This window comes from Zonotrichia albicollis, chromosome 2 (genome assembly GCF_047830755.1).
Source record: "Zonotrichia albicollis isolate bZonAlb1 chromosome 2, bZonAlb1.hap1, whole genome shotgun sequence".
In the NCBI taxonomy this organism is placed as follows: Eukaryota; Metazoa; Chordata; class Aves; order Passeriformes; family Passerellidae; genus Zonotrichia; species Zonotrichia albicollis.
In genome coordinates this window covers 119,961,840-119,982,943 of record NC_133820.1, presented here as the reverse complement: position 1 = coordinate 119,982,943, position 21,104 = coordinate 119,961,840, and the positions used below count along the sequence as shown (strand labels likewise).

At 37.9% G+C, this 21,104-nt stretch overlaps 1 protein-coding gene across 1 annotated transcript in view; it reads left to right on the top strand.

Annotated features, from left to right (window-relative positions):
- Positions 1-11,008: 11,008 nt before the first annotated feature.
- Positions 11,009-21,104, top strand: part of LOC102066084 (uncharacterized) — a 280,394-nt gene continuing 270,298 nt past the window's right edge. The window contains exons 1-2 of the mRNA XM_074536178.1: positions 11,009-11,339; positions 11,586-11,876. The gene's annotated coding sequence lies outside the window, so the exon portion shown is untranslated. The remainder of the gene's footprint in view (positions 11,340-11,585; positions 11,877-21,104) is intronic.

Below are 21,104 nucleotides of genomic sequence, written 5' to 3'. Positions count from 1 at the left end.
CACTATGATATGAGTAATATGGTGGATACAGGCAATTATTATTGCTGCACAAGATAGATCTAGGTTAGGGTTTTTTGCCTTTCATTTCCATTTTAAGTGAAAGCAATTCTGGCTCCCTATTAGACCGTCCATGTCAGGAAAAGTCGAGTGTTACACCTTCTCATCATATTTCCTGGTTTGCTAGAGTGTTATAATAAAAACTCTCAGAAGTTAATGCAGCACTTGAAATTGTGACACTATTCAGAGTTCAAAAAATAATAAAGAATCCTGTTCCAATGGGTGTCATCTGTTATCAACAGCGCAATAAAAATGTAGCAACAAGAATAGTGACACTATCCATGTACCTTGCACTTCACTTCAGCTGGTTTGAGTTACTTTCAACTCTTGTGTAAAGGATTTAATAGGTGAAAGCATTTTGCTGCTTGTGGTATTTGTTAGAAATGTAATCTGAACTGCTTCAATGGAGGAACACCTGATCAAATTTTCAGTGACAAGAGACCAACTGTTTCAGTTTTGAAGTCGGCGTTGACTTTTCAGCATGAGAAAGCAAAGATGAAGTAATCCCTTGTTGGGTGTTCGCAAACAGCAGGGTGTAGCTTTCCAAACAATGGCGGGGCAATGGGATGTGAAACTTGAGAGGACATGGTTTGTGGCCATGGGAGTCAGGAGGTGCTCTGAGGCTGGGCTGTGTAAATTTCCACACCAAAAGGCTGCACAGCGTTCCTTTGGAGGTGCGTGCATAAGACAGCAGATGACATATATGCCATACGCGTCATCTGACAATAATTAAGGGAACTTGTTCACTTTTTTGTGTCAAGGTTTTGCAAGATTTGAATGCTATCCATTGCTTTATTTGCATTTATCATGTGGAGTTGCTCTGTTTTTCTGCACATAGCAAAAATTTATCACATAAGGGAGCTTTCTTGACTGGTTTTAACCAGGCCCACTTGGGTTTGAAGTATGACTTGATGTCTTGTACTAAGTATTGGAAGGGAGGTGTAAAATTGCCTTTCTCCTTTACCCACCATCCACAGTAAAACAAGACGAGTTTCTGGTACATTGAGTGCAGTGTGTGGGAGGAAAGGAGAAAATCAAGCAGCTGGAGTGCTTCTTGGGGAAAAAAAAAAGTTATTACTTCGGGTTCCAGAATTTGAGACAATATTCCTTGCATTTGGAAGATCATATATAGGAACAATCTAGGATCAATCATGTTGAAACATTATTTTTTATTCATGTGCTTCTGAAGCAAATCTTATAATTTACTGTCTCAGTGTCCATGCATAACACACATGGGAAAACATGTACCTTTTTCTGACAGCAATACCCATTGGAGCTTTTTCAGTCCAACTCTAATCTTTTCCTTGCACATAAACGAATGTGCTTCTTGTTGCTGTGTATAAATATTATCATTCCTGATATTTTTATCTGGAAGTACATTGAATCTTAGTCCTGGAACTAAATATTCTGCATCATCTGCTGGTGCCATGAGAGATATTTGTGGAAATTATTAGTTTTGGTTTACTGCAACAACAACAAAAATCCAAAACAAAACCAGAATACACAAACAAACCAATCACAAAACCAAAACCACTCAAAAACCAAACAAACAAAAAAGAAAACACAAAACAAAACAACAATAAAAAAGCAGTTAAAAAAACCCCATAAATTCTGCACTCCTCAGTGGAGTTAGCATTTATTTTAATTGGAAAGTGTCTCTGTATAAATGCTCACAGGACCTGCAGAAAAACAGGACACCTGGAAGCATTAGTGGTGTCAGTATCACTTATCTAATGCTACTGTGATATAGCTTGTCAAAGGCCACGAGATGTCTCGTTTGAATTAATGCAAATATTAATCCTATAGAATAGTTGTGTCAAGGATGATGAAATCTTCTAGTTTCTGAAAAATCAAGTTTTGTCATGCCAAGTTAGAGGCCAGAATCAAACTCTGAAAATTTAACTCTGAAAAACAGAGTTAAAATAGAAGAGATGAAAACAGAGGGCCAAGTGGATCAGAGCCCTTGAGAATTTTTTTTTCCCTCCATTGCAAGAGAGAGAACACATTTAAATCTCTGTGTTGCTTATATGGAAATAAAGTATGTGCTGTGTTTCTCATCATTATATTTTAACAGAATGTGTGTGGAAGGCTTGTGTTGATTTAGGCAGTAAGGAAAATCCTCTTTGGCCATGGGGCAATTCTCAGTACTGTTCTGCCAAACAGAAAAAGACCCTGGTACCTGATAACATCTTTACTAGGTGATTATCCTTAAAAGTGTGAGGATCTTTAATGTCAATCGTGTCTAAGGTAGGAAAAAAGTGCTGCAGTGTCAGCATTTTGGACAGAGAACAGGCAGCACAACCAATTCCATGTCATTCCTTGAAGTACTGAAGCCCATATAAAGGGTTCACTTTCTGCAGCAAGCCATAGGCTCAGACATTGCACAGCAACATTGCACACATTGGTTTAATGCTCTGATTTTAACTTGGAATGATGCATTCAGCCCATTTTTACTTGGAATGATGTATTTCATCTCCACAGCCTATTTGTACGTCTCACGTGCATCTTGTTTGTTTGGTCTTTACTTAAGGGTTCTTTCTGTGTTCATAGTGTCTGTGTGGATTTCATGTCTGAAAGCCTGTTTTTTTTTTTGCAGAGGCAGTACTCCAGATATATTAGTCCATAGGTGAAATTGTTATAAGATGCGGATATTCATATCATATAGGTATTGATGGTTTTTCTTTTTGTACTAAATTGAGAACTGGTGCTTTGAATATTGGTAGAAGTAGAATTCTTAGCATAAAACTCCTTGTTAATTAAGATTTTTTACAAATTACTAGCTAAAAGCTCAATTGTGAGGTGCTGAAAAGAATACAAATAACAGAGTTTTTTTCCCTGAATTTTCTGGATTTTTATGAGATGTTTCATCATTTTTTCCTCATAAGTTAGGAAGATATGAGTGTTATAATTGGTGGAAAATGAATTTTAATCCTACCATATCAAGTTCTCTGGTGTTTTTGCTTGCTTCAGTGTTCTGGACAGGCTGACACATATTGGCACGTGAAATATGGGCACGTTGCACATATTTCTAAGCCTGCATTTTGCCAAGTGTACAATGATGGCATGAAATGACATGTGAATACACCTCAGAGTCCAGCAGGACAGGCAGCATTGCCATCATATCTGAACCTCTATCCTGCCACTGCTTCTTTTTAAGCCTTTTCCTAATCTCCCTGGCTGGACACATAGGGGTAAAAACAAATCCAGAGCAGTTCAGTGCTCCTCCCAACACTGAGACACATGTTTTCAGTGTTGTGTGGCTAAATCCCCAAACATCCCCCACTGATATTAAAGGGAATCCCACAGTGAAATCCCTGAATTTTTCCTTGAACAGGGATTCATTGGGACTTCTTCTCCTGCCCTCTCTCTCCCACTGCTGTTTCAAAAAGAGGGCCAAGAGGTCTCTTGAAGCACAGCAAATGAAAAAGGCAAGAGTTAATACAGACACTGCTTTCTGAGTGACATAACAGTGCAATTATGAAAGTCCTTGTAGAAACATCATTCCTTTCATGTCAGTCTATAACTTAAAGAACTATTTAAGTTCTTAAGGCAAAGAAAGAGCATTTCTTGTATGCCTTGTGTGTTATATGTGAGGATCATGGTGTACTAATTTTGTCAATGACAGACTTGCCAAGGATTTCAAAATCACCTAGGTGTGTTAAATGAAGGAGCAGGCTGGGATGCAGACTGGGACAATGAACATTGTGAGGAAGGTTGCTGTTATGCAGAGAGCACAGTTTGACTTGGGAACAATCCAAATCCTTCCTCTAGCTATCAATAGATTTCAAACAGCAGCTTGTGCTGAATACACACTTATTTATACTGGGAAACCTATAATTTATTAATCCTAGCTATTAAAGTAATACATAGGGTTCTTTGATTGATGCCTGATGCTGATTCCTAAGAATTATGCAAAGAAAGAACACCTATTATAATAGGTATGAAAAAAAAAAATTTCTCCTTGCTTTCAAGGAAGAGTTTAGGTGTCCTCATCTGGATATTCCCATGGCTATGTATGTGGCTATAAGATAATCAGCATTTTTTGTCCATTGCCACTTAAAGTAGGCATTATTTTAGCTGCTATTCCTTTCCTCAGGCAGCACATTTGTTTGAAGGAGTCAGAAGTTTGTGGAGCTTGTCCATGCACAGAATTTTGGGCCCTGGGAGAGCAGCTGCTGACTGTTCTACTGTTTCTGCTTTCAAAGGGATGTCTCTGCTTCTGTGTTGCAGATTTGTAACTATCTGTATTGTCTTAGATCACCTCAGGTACTGACTGCCAGAGAAGCCAAAGGCAGCAAGGGTTTGAGCAGTTGTTGTCAGACTTTTATTTTCTACATCTCCAGCTTTGTGGAGGTGGAATAGGAGCAAGGGTTTTTTGTATCTGTATGCACATGGGGTTTAACTACTGGACAGAAAATGGTCTTTATGTGTTTTGGCTAGAAGGCTGGCTGAGGATGCCTGTCTGTGGAAAACTGGGTCACTGTAGTGAAACCTGTACTTGGGGTGAAAAACCATGTGCACTGTAGTTACTTCACAGCAGTGCCTCTTCTTCTTCTTCAGTTTTCTTCTTTTAATGGGCAAGCTATGAATGCTCTGCATGTGCTCAGTTAAACACAGAGCCAGTTGAGGACAAATGGACATGAACTGCTGGGACCCTTCAGTGCAGAGAACAGGAACAGTGTACACTGCGCACAGGTGTCCAGGGACTGGCTGGGCAGCAGTTCCAGCCATCCCAGCAGTGCAGCTGAGCCCTATGGCCATGGTGTGGTGCCTCAGGGACAACCTGGGTAAGGGAGTGTTGTCATCTTATTGCAAAAGTTCCTTATGTTCTTGGTGATGGGCAGCTCCTCACAGCACTGATTCCTTCACAGCACAGCCAACAAACTCCAACTCCCTTCTCACCCAGCTAACCCACTCTTTGGTAGCACTCATCCTCATTGGACACAGCCTTTAGATTGTTCACAAAGGAGCAGATCTATCCTGAAGGGCTGCAGCCTGTGAGAAAGACCTCAGTGGAGCAGGGGAGTGGGGAGAGTGTGAGGTGGAAGGACTGACCAGAGTCCCTATTCCTCATCTCCTCGATGCACTGGGGATTGACAATGACTTAAATTTTCTCCAAGCAAACTCTGTTTTTCCAGTGGTGAGAATTGGTGAGTGATCTGTCTTTATCTTGATCTGTAAACTTTTGCATGCTTTTTTTTCTCTCTTGACTGTTCCACGACCAGTTTTGTTGGAAAGGTGAGGTAAATTCTGAGGATGGCATTCAGTATTTTAAAACTTTAAATTTTAAACACTGGTAGATATCCATGACTTTTCCCTTTTTTGGGCAGTCAGCACACAGGATTCATGGTCCCCTCATCTAGGGAGGCCAGGGGGCTTTGAGTTTTTTAACACTGAGCACAGACCACCAAACCCTACTGTGGTTGCTGGCTTGTAAGGTGCAATGCTTGTGTTATTTTCTAATGGATGGATGTTTTCTGTGTTTTAAGGAAGGTGGTGGAACTTCAGTGTGTAACAGCAGGTCAGAAGTACCTGTCAGCAGCTGTCCTTCATTGCTTTGCTGCTTTCATCAGTGGCCCCAGTAGCGCAGACTCACATTGCCTCCCTGAGAGAGTTCACATGTGGTCTGAGAGGGCTGTCATCTTGCTGTTGACATCTTGTCCTTAGTGTTTAGACATCTTGTGCTTAAAGGGCTTCCTAACTTTGAGTTTTATTTCAAATACAGTGTTTGTTCTCTGTATTTGAGGAGAATTAACCTGAGGTTACAAAACAGTTGGCAAATAAGTGGAGTTACAGCTGCATAGCATGGGCATTGTATTTAGCTGCTATGATGTGCTGAAAGATTACTCAACATATGCTCCATTAAAGGTAGACTCCTAAGTTCAGTATAGATTAAGAAATTAATTAGATTAAGAAATTAATTAGATTAAGAAAGTGTGTTCTAGGTGTGTATTTTTAATATGACGAAAATCCTCCTTGATGCAGATGGGTGTGTTCAGTCCTCTGCACAGCCACGCCACCTCCTCAGTAATAAAGAGGAAAATACAATGGAAAATTATTACCTTTGTCTCTGGGTCCTGGTAATTCAAATATTCAGCAGTATCATAGCATTTCCCAGCCTTCAGATAGAGCCACTTTATCTTGAGATTAAACTAGATGTGAAAGTAGATCCATCCTATAGTATGGGGTTGCTTTGGAACCTGTACCAAATGATAAACCCCAGAGTATTTGCTCTTGGAAATGACCATTTATTGAGGTTTATTTGTTGCAAGTGCAATGAAAAGGAGAAAAACGATATCAAAATCTGCAGTTTGGTTCAGCAAACTCAGTTACAGCCACAGCTTATGGCAGGCTGTTGTCTATGAAGGCTGAACATATAACAGGTCAAATACAGCTCATGTAGTATCACCCAGAGTATCCTGTTCCCAATTAAATGGAAGACAGTAAGGGAAATGAGGTTTATGGTGGGGTGGGGTACTGGCAGGTAGAAGTGCTTACAGCACCAGAGCCGCTGTGGAGAAATAGACTCTTAATCATGTGTTTACATGCTTCTACAATCAATTTAATTAAATTACTGTCACAAGCGTATCATTCAATTTTAGCTCTTTAGGAGGACTAAGTACAGCCTGAGGAAAGGATGAATTCTGAATAAGAGGAAGATGCAACCAAGTAGGAAATTAGGGTTAACATAACCCTAAGATAAGTTTCTTCAAGAGGTAAATGAAGATGAGTTTTTCTTTAGAACAGAACATGCTTTTAAGTGACAAAGACTTTAGGCAAACCTTTTTTATGCATTTTTAGAAGAGGTTCATGAAAAAAATTCCTGAATGTGATTCCTCAGTGACACTTAAAAGGCTCAGTCATCTTTAAATCCATTAATTTGCATAATAAATGAATAAAAAATATTTTAAAATTAGGAAAATTCCCCAAATAATATACTAAATGCTGTATGCACATAGGTTATGAATCTACCCCAAAATAACATGTTTTTACCTATTTTATTAATCAAGTTTTTAAAAGTGTAGGCTTTTTATTTATTTTGTGTAGCCCAAAAAACTTTCCTGGAAAATCTAAATTAAAATATGGGATAAAAAATGCTGTCACTATTCCCATGTAGGAATGTTAGGCTGAATATTGCCATGAAAGATATAATAGTGTAAATCCTTGAGTGAAGAATTTTAATCTGTGTTTCTCTATTGGTGCTCTAATACCAGAGTAGTTTACAGCTAAATTGGCTAGGCTCTGGACAATGAATTTCCAAGTCTTTAGCACTTCTTGTGATCCAGATATAAAATAATAAATAACTTTTCTTACTGAAATTTTTTTACAAACTTGTTATTTTACATCAACCTACTACTATTCTCATGTTGCCCCAAATTTAAGTACTAATCTTGAATGCTACATTTTTTACCTCTGAAGCTGTTGTTGCTTTTCCACTGAAGGTTACAAGCCCAAGCCTGGAAAGCTCTATTTCATCATCAGAGCATTTGGGATTGTTGGAGTTACTAAAACGAAAAAGATCAGGTCAATATTTGTATCAGGCCCCCTTATGAAAGCAAAATATTTGACATCTGCATGGTATTAAGGCAGTCCAGTTAATGGGAGCTCCTGCAGTGTATGAGTGAGCTGCAGGTTTCTGGCAGTTCTGCAAGTCAGACTACCTGCTTATTCAGGCTCTAAAATTTCAGTTGTGTGGTCATTTTGGGAGTGAAGCCCATAGCAGGGCCAGAGTCTAAACATGGATGTCAGAGCCTGAGCGTTGCTTGAAAATTTGGGCCACAATTCAGAAACGGGAAGATGTAGCAAGTAAATACACCAAATATCATCATAATTAATACTGTTGACATAGCACTGTGTGTTCTGGGAATTTGAAAGAGCTTGAACAAAGGGCTGAGGCTAATAGCATTACATGCAATGAAAATGCAGAGCAAAATGTGATCATTTGTAAAGAAAACAGCAATTGAAATTATAGAGGAGGGTGGAAAACTGATGTGACAGGTATTGCTTTTTTAGAATAAGAAACCTTATTCTGAATATAGATGAATTTTTAAAGTATTGTCAAATTTCATTTTATGCCAGATATAACAAATCAGAAATATTTTTGCTGAAATTTCTTAATTTTTACTGTTGTTTTCTCTGCTGGAATGAGTTTTAAAAAATTCATTACAGTAAAGATTATGAAATAAGACAAAAACCTGCCCATGTTTAGATGTACGTGATTTCATTTCTTTTCAATAGAGCACTTGAAATTTGTCAGGTTCATTGCTACAAACAAGAAACAGAATTTTTCTCTCTCAGTGAACACAGAACACAAAATTACATATTTTCTTTAGGAAACCTGCCTCAAATTCTTTCATAAATACTTGAAGTTTTCTGATATTATCCTCTAACAAAAGCTTCAAATTAGCACTAATGTACTTGACAATATGGAGTGGGGTTTTTGAATAGAGGCCATGCTAAGGTTTTTAAAAGGGTCGTACCATAAAAATTATATCACCATTCTGCTGTCTAAAGGCTTCCCTTTTAGCAGTGAAGCTTATTTTTGTGCTATATGATGTCATAGCCCAGACATTTATGCTAAAGGAGAGAATTAATAATTAGCTCACAGATTTACAGTTGCTGAAGTTTGAATTTTAGGTAAAGACAAACACAAAGAAGGTTATTGTTGATAGCTTTTTGTTTTGACAGAGATGGTAACAGTGATCTGGGTGGAGAAACATGTTTTAGTTTATATTGCTGAGTTTATTCTTTTTAGTGCTCCTTTTGCTTATTTCTTTTAAATCTACTTCAGAGAATCAAAAGCAGTTTCTTGAGCTTATTTTAAAATATAATTTCAATATTGCTATTTGAATTAATAATAGCATATTATAAAATCTCAATCAGCTTTTAAATAGTTTTTAATAATGTAATATACAATATCATTGCTGTCACTACAAAAATTTTACTGCATGACTGCATTGAAGGGCTGTAATTCAAAGGAATATATAGTGCACAAATATAAATTAAAAATTCCTTAGTTTTTGTTCTTTTGAGAAATACTGAATAGAATATTTTGTGAAAAATTATATACAACCAGGCCTGACAAACATGGTCATTGAATTAAAATCTTCCTTATAAAAATTAATTTTTTTCACCTTTCTATCTGTAGTATTATCTTTGTTAAATGAAGGAAGATGTAAGGGAAAGCAGGCATCTGTAGGTATTGTTATCTGGCTGTTATAAGGAAATTTGTGCTGTTTTGAGTGGCAGATACCTAAGAGATAAACAAACATTTAAAAAATTATTGTATTAAATGCATAAAGGGGACAGGGTTACAGTATGCCTAACGTGTTTATTTATATGAAATTGTTATACAAATCAAGGTGCACTATGTTTACAACCCTGCCTGAATTATCTTTCCTCTACTGATTTGTTTTTTCTTTAAAAACAATGGAATATGAAAGTCACTCAGATATATTTTGTCAGATTTGGAAAACATGCAGTGCTAATAAGTTGGGTAAAAAACACCTCTGGTATTGAAGAATACCAGCTTTCCTGGGAAAGGTATTGTTCCCTAATTCAAAGTAGGCATTAGAATAAGAAATCAAGATTTTTTTAAATATCAACTGCAATTTCTATTCCTTTCTGATTCATCAGTATTTTTGTGCACTCCTAGATGAATATGTCCTAAGCATTCTTAAACTGATAATGGTCTCTAATGAAAAGGCAAAACTTGCAGAATATTGGGCACCAAGTGGAAAATTATTTTATTTCAGCTACCAGTGGCTGATTACTAATAACACAGACTTACTTTGCCTTCGTGATCAGAATACTTACATGCTTTTTGTAAGCCGTCTACCCAGAATTTATAAATAGGAAAGAAAATAACCCTCGAAAGCCAAACAACTTCTCCTCCTTGTCGCCATATGCTGCATCTTTTCCCTCTAGATTTTGTATACTCTGTGTGCTGAAGAATGGTGTCTTTTCTTTTCATGTTGCTCTGTCGGCGGTCATAACAGCTATTCTCTTCATGAATATGTAAATCCCATGCATAAAATCAGAAAAATTAGCATGGCGATTCCCACTATAGAATGTGCCCTATTATGTCTGCTAATACGTGGATAGTGATGATTTAATCTTTGAACTATATGAGCGGATTCAGGTACAGTTAGGGGAGCTGCAGTAATTACAGAGGACCCAAACACACAAGCTGGGTGCGTGCACATGCTGGGGGATCATTGGGCTTTAATAGGAACTGGGCATCTGATGCCTAGCTATGATGGAGTGCTCGCAGATTCATTTACAGGCGCTTTCTCTGATGGGTAGTGACAAGGGAGAAAAATGCCCTAGGTCTGCAATACCCTTCCCTTACTAACTGACACTCATTTGCATTTGAATTTTTTTTTTCCTCTTTTTTAGTTCCTACTGAATGCTCGCAATTAGAATGGAACGAATAAAAGTTGGGATAAATAAAGGGAGAAAAATGCTGACCGCATTTGCTAGGCGTCCCTAACTCACTTGGTTTATCAGCAATGGCTGTTGGAGGGGGGAGGAAGGACATGCAGAAAACAAAACCAAAAAGGCACCACCAGCAATTGATGCATTTTTGTATTTAAATAAGCAGGCGTGCTCATGCATATTTATATGACGTGCATGCCTATGCGCCGCTCTGAGCAGTGGCTCTGCGGCTCGGCTGCAGTAATTAGGCTGATGTAATTATAGCAAAACAAAGCAAGTTTAGGCTGATGGTGGGTTTTTTTCCCCATACAGTGGGAACATTTAAGACATATGCATATTCCAGCGTACAAAAAATGAACCTGCACCGCTGTCGGAGGCTAGGAGGACAGTGTGGCCAGTGCACCTATTGTGTCACTGCTGTAGAAAGCAGCTTAGCGATTGGCCACTGTCTGCAGCACATAATACTGACTGGTTATAAAGGACTTGTCTAGAGGAAAGCCTGTAGGTACTCCATTGTCTGGCAAAGTTGATATGACTGCATTCTTTTTGCAGGGGGTCAGACAGCTGAACTGTAAAAGCTGCACAGATTTTTTTTTTTTTTTTTTTTGTCTTCTTCCTTTGTCTCTCTGTCTCTGTCTCTTCCATACAGCATTTTTCTTTCATGCCCTGTCTCAGTTTGCATAGTTAAAGAGAATGCTAATTAAGATCCCTTGCCTTAACCTGAAAATAGTGACTTGGATGTAAATAGAAAATTGGCGATAGTTTAAAATATTCTTGCGTAGCACCAAGATATCAGTTACCGTCCTAGGGGAAAAAAGGAAGAATTATTTTTTTTTGTAATCAAGGTAAACAAAGAAGAGTTGTTGCTTATCTTTCTTCCTTTCTTTCATTTCTTCCTTTTTTTTCTTTTTTTTTTTTTTTTCAATGATGCTGTACTATTTCAAGTCAGATAATATTTTATTTCAGAAAGCGTGCTAGCTGCATAATTTAAAAGTCCACAAATCAGTTGCAATTTAGTGCTTATTAATCCTTCTTAGGATGTAATTCGGTGAAAGAACTGCTTTAAAAAAAAATTCTTTTCTGTATTATAGACGGATCTAACAACGCAGTCTGGGCTCCGTGCCAAAGGCTGGTATTTCACAGCAGCGACCGCCTTACAGATGAGCTGTGGGAAGCAGGAGGGAGACTCTCTTAGGGTGCCACTACTATGGAGACACAGCTGGGCTGAACAAGATTTGCTTCAAACGACAACAAGAGAGACAGAAAGAGTCTGGTTCGACCGCTGCCCAAGCAGGCAGTAACCAGAAGAGCTAGCAGCCAATCCGGCCATGCTGCACTGTTCGAAACCAGCTCTACATCCCAGCCAATCAGTGACATCACTGGTGAGAAACTCATTTACATCATGCCGTAATGAACTTTGTTTAACGTAGCCTTTTTTCTTTTCTTTTTTTTTTTTTTCCTCACAGAGATTAGGTCCTCCATTAATTATTCTGCCAGCATAATTTGAATCGCTATGCAAAACGATGGCTACAATTTCTTGATTTTTTTTTTTAACTGTGTGCTGTCTCTGCAGGTAACCATGGGCATTGTTCCATTTTTTTTTTCTGTTGGCCCCATAAAAACCTTTAAAAGTGTCTTTATTGTTAATATTGTGCATATATTTTTCTTTCATGTATGTTTGCCTCCTCGTAGTCCTTACCTAATGTGGTACTGCTTCCTCCAGTTATAGCCTGAGATTGCCTTTAAGTGTCTTGAAAGGTAAAAAAGGGTGTTGCTGCAGCATTGAGTTTGCATCTTTAGCTGCCATCAGGGTCTAAGTACTTATTCTAATGCTTCAGAAATCATTTCCCTGTGGCCGTTTTACATATCTGCCTTTCTCTAAAGGTTCTTACATGCATCTGTTACAACTGAGTAAAGTTCAGTACTGTTATATTTCATTCTTCACCACTTTCAGTCAAGATGTCAATTTATTAATGAATAGAACTGAGATCATTTCTGAACAAATTTCACCCCCTTCCTTCCACCTCGACACAATGCACCTGATTTGCATCCATTTACCAGAATAACTGAATACAAGAGCCAGTATGAAAGGAAGTCAAGGGAGAGCTTGCATACTGCTTCAGGGTATGTTGCAGCAAAGCGAAATATAGAATTTTTGTTTAGAATGTGCTTAATCTGCACAGAAAAGATTAGATCTTAGGTTGAAAAAACTCTGATCTAGCCAGCTTTTCATATTAGGAAATAGGTTTGGTGTGGGGGGTTTGGATGTTTTGGTTTTTTTTTAAATAATAAACGTACACATTTTCTTGATATGTGCTCAATTATAAGTGGAAAACATTTGGGCAAGCCAACATTGTGTTGAACATTAGGATTTAGTTCTTTGTGGGTAAAGTAATTTGTTGTGCGAACAATTTAAAACCAGCCCAGGATACTGTGGAATGCAGAGATTTCAGGCTGCATAATCTAATGAGGCAAGGTTTTGCTCTTCAGTATTCTAATAGTCGAAACAGAATCAGATATGAGACAAATTCAATATTGTGTTATTAAATTAAAGCTATATCTGTTGCTAGTGGGCTTCAAGAGGTCAAGTCTTTCATAGAGCACAATTTTATTTAAAGAACTAGATCGAAATAGAATTTTTGTTGCAACATGGTAACTTCCCCTCTCCTCACACACAATAATCTACAATTTGTTTACGGTGCTTCAGTTATATATTGATCCTTCTAGTCACTTTGAAAATACAGAGGATTTAAGCACTAAACCATAGCTCTTTCAATGCATGATGCATTCCATCATCCCATCATCAGTATTCTGCGTGCGGCTGTCCTGATTCAGCCACTGGCTCCCCTGCTGCAGATCCTGTAATTTGAATCATGCGTAATAATATATTATCCTACTGGGGGCCTTCTTTCAGTAGGAGAGTGGTTTTATACCTTCTGCTCTAAGAGAACTGTTGGCTCCTTGCCATCTCGTAGCCATTATTCACAGAGGCAATCAAGATAGTCTTCCTTAAGGAATAACATCTGCACAACTGCATTTGCCAGAAATATGAAGCCTCCCCTCACGTTATAAATTTGGTTTTCTTGGGAGCAGGAATATTTGAGAATGCTGAAGCAGGAAAGCTGGATATTTACAGGAATTCATCAAAAGTGTATTGAATGTGCCATGTGCTGAAATCCAGGCTGTGAGGACATTTGGACAGGCTAAGGGAGGTAGAGAAGAAGAAAATAGAAGCTGGTGATTTTTGATAATATTTAATCCAGCTCATGTTTTTGACTTAGGTGATGATTAGTGCAGTATTAAAAATCTGAAGTTTGCCTTGCTGACAAGGTAATTCTCTAACTAGGATGTTGATGGGATGGTGTCAGCTGGGACTGGAGCTGCATTTCCCAGGTTGAGAATCTAACCTGATTTGATGCATTCAACAAGATGCAGTGTCAGTAGTGAATGAAAAACAGATACCAAAAGAGTGTAGAAAATATGAAAACTTCATAACAGAGTAGGAAATTTCAGAAATGCAAAATCTGAAAACACGAGTTGTGTTCATACAACATGAGTTGTATCTGTTGGTTAAAGCTCTGCAGGGCATCTAAAGGTGAGTGAAAGCAGCTGCTTAGGGCAGAGAAAGAAACCCCAAATCTGTGCAAGTCTTCCAGCTACAGTGTGTGCCCTGCTGCCATATGTAGCAGAGACACCAGCACCAGGGCCTACAATTTTCCTTCGTTCACATAAATGTCACTCCTAAAACACAAACAAAATATCCCAGGATTCTGTTTTTACAGATATTCTTTTTGTGTAAGCATGTAGAGGCATGATGTTTTCTGTCCTGTACAAATTGTTTGACCATTCCTGTTAAAGATAACAGATTTGTCATTTTTGATTTAGGGAAGAGAGAGAGGAAGTATTGGGAAGAGAAAGAAGCAAAATTTGATTTAGCATGTTTATCTTATCCTGAAGCTTACATATTTTTCATTGAGCAACAGCAATACAGCTATAGCAAATAATTCTACCCAAGATGTGTTTATTTCAGTGCTGTTGAGATGTTTATAGCAAGGGAGGATCCTCTTGTTATCATCACCTCTTGTTTTTCTTTCTGGAAGACAGAAATAAAGCCTGTAACCTGGCTGAAAATCTAAAGTGCTAATATTTGGGAACTGAAGTTCTTCTGGGATTATAGGAACAATAATTAAATAAGGCTCACCTGATGGCTGACTTTTAAAGAATCTTCATAGAGGGGAGACCCTCAACACCTGAATAGTGAATCATATTTAAAATATTGTGCAAAAAGATCAGAATTTTTAAAATAAACAAGGGAAATCCACAGTAATGTGGCGTAGAAATAAGATAAAATTGCAAATAAGGCAAGCAGGGTTGGGGTCTGCAGCTTACTTCCTGACTCCTTCCATCTAGAAGAGAGGAAGAGAATTTCCTAGGCCGTTGATGTTCCATTGAAGAACATCCTCCATATAATTATTAAGATTTCCATAATAGGGATCAATAGGAAAAACAATACAAAAAATCATAATGATTTGATGAATCACAGGAAGACAAATCACCTTCATTACAGCTGAACTCTGACATGAGGAAACAGGCTAAGCAGAAAATGTTATTTGCCATAGTTCACACTACTTAAAAGGAGTTATGTCATTCCGAAGGATGAGCCAGAAAATAACAACCACTGGAAATTATGACACATTTCTTTTCTACTTCTGTGAACAAATACATTGTACTTGATTCTGTTCTTCTGTGCTAGCATTTCAGCTTTCTGATAAAAGTCCTAACAAAAAGTCCATTCCACAGACTTCTCCTTTCAAAAGGCTGTTATTGCAATAGCTGATGTTTCCAAGTAGGACATCTACATGAGGAGGATATGGACATTTAAATTTGTTTGCTGCCATGGCTTAGTGTATAAGCTACCTAGTTTTTACAATTCAAGCTATACAATTTATAGGGAAAACAATGAGGCTGGACAGCAGAGGTGACACTAATAGTGAATTACTGTATCTTAACTTTTATGTAATATCACATTTCTTTTATATTTATGAAAAGGTTCCTCTTTTCTCAAATGGCCAATATTTAAACAACTGGTTTCATTAAATCAGTTTTTTAGAATTAAGAGTGAAAATACTAGGAAAACACACTGTCATGGTTTAACCCCAGCTGGCATCCAAGCACCACACAGATGCTTGCTCACCTCCCAACCAGTGGGATGGGGGAGAGAATCAGAAAGGTAAAAGTGAGAAAAGTTGTGGCTGAGATAAAGACAGTTATAGGTAATAAAAACACAAAAGTAAATCAAAACAAGGCATCCTTTCACTGCTTCCCATGAGCAGGCAGGTGTTCAGCACTCCCAGGAAAGCAGGGATCCATAACGTGTAATGGTGACTTTGAAAGACAAATATCATGACACTGAACATCCTTCCCTCCCACCTTCCCCCAGGTTTATAGGCTGAGCATGACTCCCTATGATCTGGGATATCCCTTTGGACAGTTGGGATCAGCTCCCAACTCTTGTGCACCCTGAGCCCACTCACTGGTGGGGTCTTGTGAAAGACAGAAAAGGCCCTGACTCTCTGATCACTGCTCAGTGATAACAAAAACATCCCTGTGCTATCAACACTCTTATCAACACAGTTTCCATCACAAATCCAAAACACAGCCCCACACCATGAAGGAAATGAACTCTACCCCAGCCAGACCCAGAACACGCTCTAAGGAATCAGTGGCAGCTTTAAAAGGGCTGCACATCTGCTCTTTTTGCAACATGCAACGCTGAACTGGCTTCAATACTCCATATAAATCAAGACTAAAATACCCTGTAAATATTTATCTTAAGGCAAAGCATATTGAGCTATCTGGCTTCTTTTATAGCCTATAGGAAAAGGGTAGAAATGGTAGAAAACTGTATAATAATGTCTGCATTGCAGGGTTTGGTCTAAAAATCTAGAAATACTTGCATATATATATATGTTTCACTTGGGCATATAAATATTCTTTGAGTACATTACTGAGATACACACTCATCTAAGACTGTGTAGGAAAGAGCTTATTTATGGGGTACTTTAATACTGAATCAAAATATGATCTTGGCTAAACAAGGTCAGTTACTATTTTACTGTGACACTTCAGCTTTCCTCACTTTAAATGAGGTTGTGGGAAATGGAGTGTGATGGCTCTTGTCTGTATGAGAAAAAGCCTGGAAGGGGCCCAAAACTGTTTTCTGGAGTACAGAAAGACTAGTGAATATAGATATAGGAGTCACTAGTGAATATAGATATAGGAGTCATCAGTTGTTCAAGGACAGTCCTATAATATTTTAAGGGCTGGCACCAGAAATGGGGCTCTTTCTTGGCCTAAATGCTGCCCTGAAATATATTTTCCTGGTGGCTGATGGGAGGGGAGCTGAGCAGTGCCTGCTGCACTACGTCACGCTGCAGACCCTCAGACACGGGCTTTGATGTTCAAGGCAGCAAACTGCTGACTTCTGGAGTTGTGTTTTCATTTCTTCGTGCAGTTGTTTTCATTTTTCATGTTACATGTCAGTGCTGTATTGCTCTTAGTGGAAATTTTGGAATCTAGGCATGTTTTATTAATGCACCTAGTTTTTCATTCTATTTCTGCATTTAGGAGAAAGGAGAAAACGTCTTGTTATAAGAAAATCCTTAATGTTATAAGTTTAACTGTTTTCACCAAGGGAGTTTGAGCTCTATGTCACTATCCAGCAATTATAAAATTAAGCAGTAAGAATTTGTTATGAAAACTATCACTTAATGTTTTTGGAAACTGTCTTTAGAAAGATTTAAAAAGTCGTACTGAGTGAAGTGAAAATCATAGAAGAGTACCATGATTTATGACAGCTTATGTTTGTGACCTCGTTTGAGTTCATGGAACAACGAAAGCTGTCTCTGAAGGGCAAAATTAGAGAAATATCTTTGCCAAATTCATAGGCTAGATGGTTGGATCAGGGAGGGTTGGATTTCTTTTAACATGAATAAAGAAGTCCAAAAGGCCCAACGACACAGGCATTTTAAAAACCCCCTTAGATTGGCAAGATAATTATTAAAAAATATTCAGGTAATCTCAGACAATCTGCAACCACAGAAAGGGTGAAGCAGACCAAAACAACATGGAAGAAAGGGTACAGTTCTTAACAACTATCAGCTCTAACATGAACCAATTTACCTTGGTAGTGGGAGCAGACTTGCTTTGGTAACAAAGCATGAGCTAACTTACCTTTGCAGCCAGCTAATTAGCGGGGATAGATCCCTCATGTAGCTGAGATAAATTCAATTTCACCAGATGGCTCTGCATTGTGCAGGATGTATCCAAAATGGCTAAAGAGAGGGTTGCAAAAGCCAAAATAATCTTGAAAGTCAAAAACTAATCATCATTCCTGCAATTCCAATCTAGCATCAAAGTGGTTGAAATGAGAAGGAATTTGCTTCACAAATCCGGCATTTTATAAATATTTTATAAATATTTTATATGACATGCACAGACTTTCTATTCTGGCTGGCAGTGTCCTGGGTCTGGCAGAGTACAGGTTTTGTGCAGAATTTTACTCAGAAGAAAAAAGTGGAGGACATTAACTTTGAGGGCAGAAAGCTGGCCCTGAACCACTAGGGAACTTAACCGTGCCGCAAGAGGCTATGAGTGCAATGCCATTGTTTTGAAATCTATTGCTAAACACATCAAAAGCTGTTTTTACACTAGTTGAACTCTCGATGTTGAATGTTTTCATAGCTGGAAATAAGTTTAAGTAGGTATGGAGATAGAAAAATGCCCTAATCACAACCTGCTCAGTTTCTCAGAAAAATGCCCTGATCACAACCTGCTCAGTTTCTCAGAAGTGTAATCAAGTCTTCTTGTTCACAGCAAAGATAAATTGATATTTTTGTCTCTAGATCTGATCTTCTGTTGTTAGTTTGGAGGACTCTGAGAGGAGCTAGAAGCTTTGGGCTGAGGTAGGAACTTGAAGATGACTGACCTCTAATTGGGGCTGTAGGAAGGAAGCCAGGCTTGTCTGCTCCTGTTATTAGCTGCTTGATCCTTGGGATTAAATAGTGCCCAGCCACTAAAAAATCTAAGGGATTATTCTTTCATATACATCAAAAAGGAGATACAGATTATGGGGCTGTCATGCTTTGAAGAGAGGCCAAGTGGCAAAACCTTTTGGGAAGGTGGAGTGGTGTTTGGTTCTACTAGTGTTGGTATGAAGACAAACCTAGAAGACCTGCCCTGAAAAATACACTGTAGCTGATTTGTGGCCATTTTAATGCATCTGATCTAGTCTGTAGAATTTGTGATGTCTTGCACCTGGTAGAGTGGGTGGGGAATTTATAGCTGTGCAATGAAAACTGATGTTTCTATAAAATCTGAGCTAGCTTTGGGTGATGTTTGTTACCAAAATTTTTTGAGTGTAACACAGGTATGGAATGGAAAAATTATATTCCACCCCAGGTCAAGTCTTCTCAAAACAGATAAAAAATCACCAAATAAAAGCTTTAATCTGGATGGACAAAAGTGCACATAGCAAGTTCTATTTTAGCATGTCATATTATCAGAAGAGCAGTTGGGCTTGTGCTCTCCTTTATGATCCATGCTCAAAACAAGGAATAGGAGATATATTATTACAAATGCACAAAAAGTGTCTATGTATACTATGGAAAATTTCACCTTAGGACACTCCTGACTACAAAAAATATCTTTGTTTCAAAAATTGCCTTTATTCAAGGAGTGGTCAGTCAAATTCATGGATGAAAAACTTGTGAAGAGCTGTTAAACACACAGGTATTACTTCTAACTCAGGAAATCCCTGACATGTGAATTGCTGCAGACTAGGAAGTTATAGCAGGGAAGTATCTCTATGTTTTTCTCTTAGGTATCCATTTCAATTTTCCTCTGTGCCATCATCAGGAATCAATTTACTTCAGCTATAATAAATAAAATACAGTTGAGCACATGATGTATGCACAAAACCAAAACCAGCTAGCTACTAAATTGTTTTGTTCTTTTTAGGGAATTTTGATGGTTCGTAAAATAAAGTGGAAACACTATTTTCAATTACAACAAGATATTCTGGTTTCTTGAATGTTCAGAGGTGTTTACAATTTATGAACAAATTTGAAATATTTCTGCATTTTTAAATCTTTTTTGAATGTCCCATTCAACATCAATTTTTTAAATTTGCCATACTTTGACCATCTTGGTAATGAAAGAAAATCCAAAATGGTAAAACAGCTTGCTATGTAAAAATTTCTTATGTTGAGAATTTTCAGCAGGCTGCTGTATTAGAGTGTAAAGCTCTATTTCCCTTTTCTATTAACTGAGGGATGCTGACTTTTCCTAAAGCCTGCCCATCAAATACTTATGAAACAACCACTGTGTGTGTGAAATAGCTTCTTCTTAGATTCCCATTAATTTCTCCCAGGAAATTTATATTCTATGGCTGTTTCCTGTAGATTACTTCAATTAGTGTAAGACTTTAGTGAGAGGCAGTTATGATGCTTTGGATCTTTAAGTTATTAACATATCATTCATGGTAATACATGCAAAATCTTGACAATGATGTAGATTTACTGTCCAAGCAGAATGGGCTAAGTACATATTTTTAGTAAAAGCTCTCATTGTTAAACCAGCTGCTTCAATTGGTCTACAAAACTGAAATTATTTCTCTTTTTTTCTTATTCTGCAAAATATGGGCATAAAATTAAGACTATGATAACGATGATTGCCATGCTGAAAAAAAATATTTACATTGTAAACAGCACCCAAGCACTACTTAAAGCTGAAAACAAGAATATAAGGAATGACAATCTGTTGGTGTTTTGTAACAAAATGTATTTCCACTTAAGTCACTGAAAACCAACACAATTCTAAGAGTAGTAGGTTTTTAGATAATTACAATGATCAGAGAGATCTGGAAAATTCTGAGGTTTAATGCTGTGGAGATGTTTCTAAATACTCAACATTCTGTCATTGTAAAAAAATTATAATAATTGCATTTTCAAATTGTTTCATGAATTGTTTTTGAAGACAGTCTGGTTCTCCTTCCAATCCAAATCTGGAAACCAACATCAGCAGGAATGTTGATATGAACTTTATGTTGATAGAGTTACATCATTTGAGTATGCATATTTGTTTTCTGGCATGTATGTGAAACTATATTTGTGTCTTTTCTAAAAAATTTGACTACATAAAGTCCTGCCCCACAGCTGCATTTTCCTGTGCCATTCTGATACATATCTGAGACAGTCTGGGATTTTATTGTGTTATCAGTCATTTTCCCTGCAGAGGGCAATGATAATCACCTGTCCCTTATTGGCCTGTGTAGAAGATGTGAAATATTTGAGGCAAAACTTGCCTTCCTGTGCTGTGTGTTTGTTCAGAGCCCAGGGCAGGGGCCAGGGGAGCATCCAGGGGTTCACACTCTGCAAGTCTCACCTGTGGTGCTGTCAAGGGAAATGGGCACAGCAGTTGGAGAAATGTAGTAAAGAAGGTTATTTCCAAAACTCTGCCTACTTTCTTTGGTGCTTCTGGCAGATTGTCTTTTAGAAACATGGCTACAGGGTGTGGAGACAGCCTGGAATGCCAGCCCAAACAAGGACTGA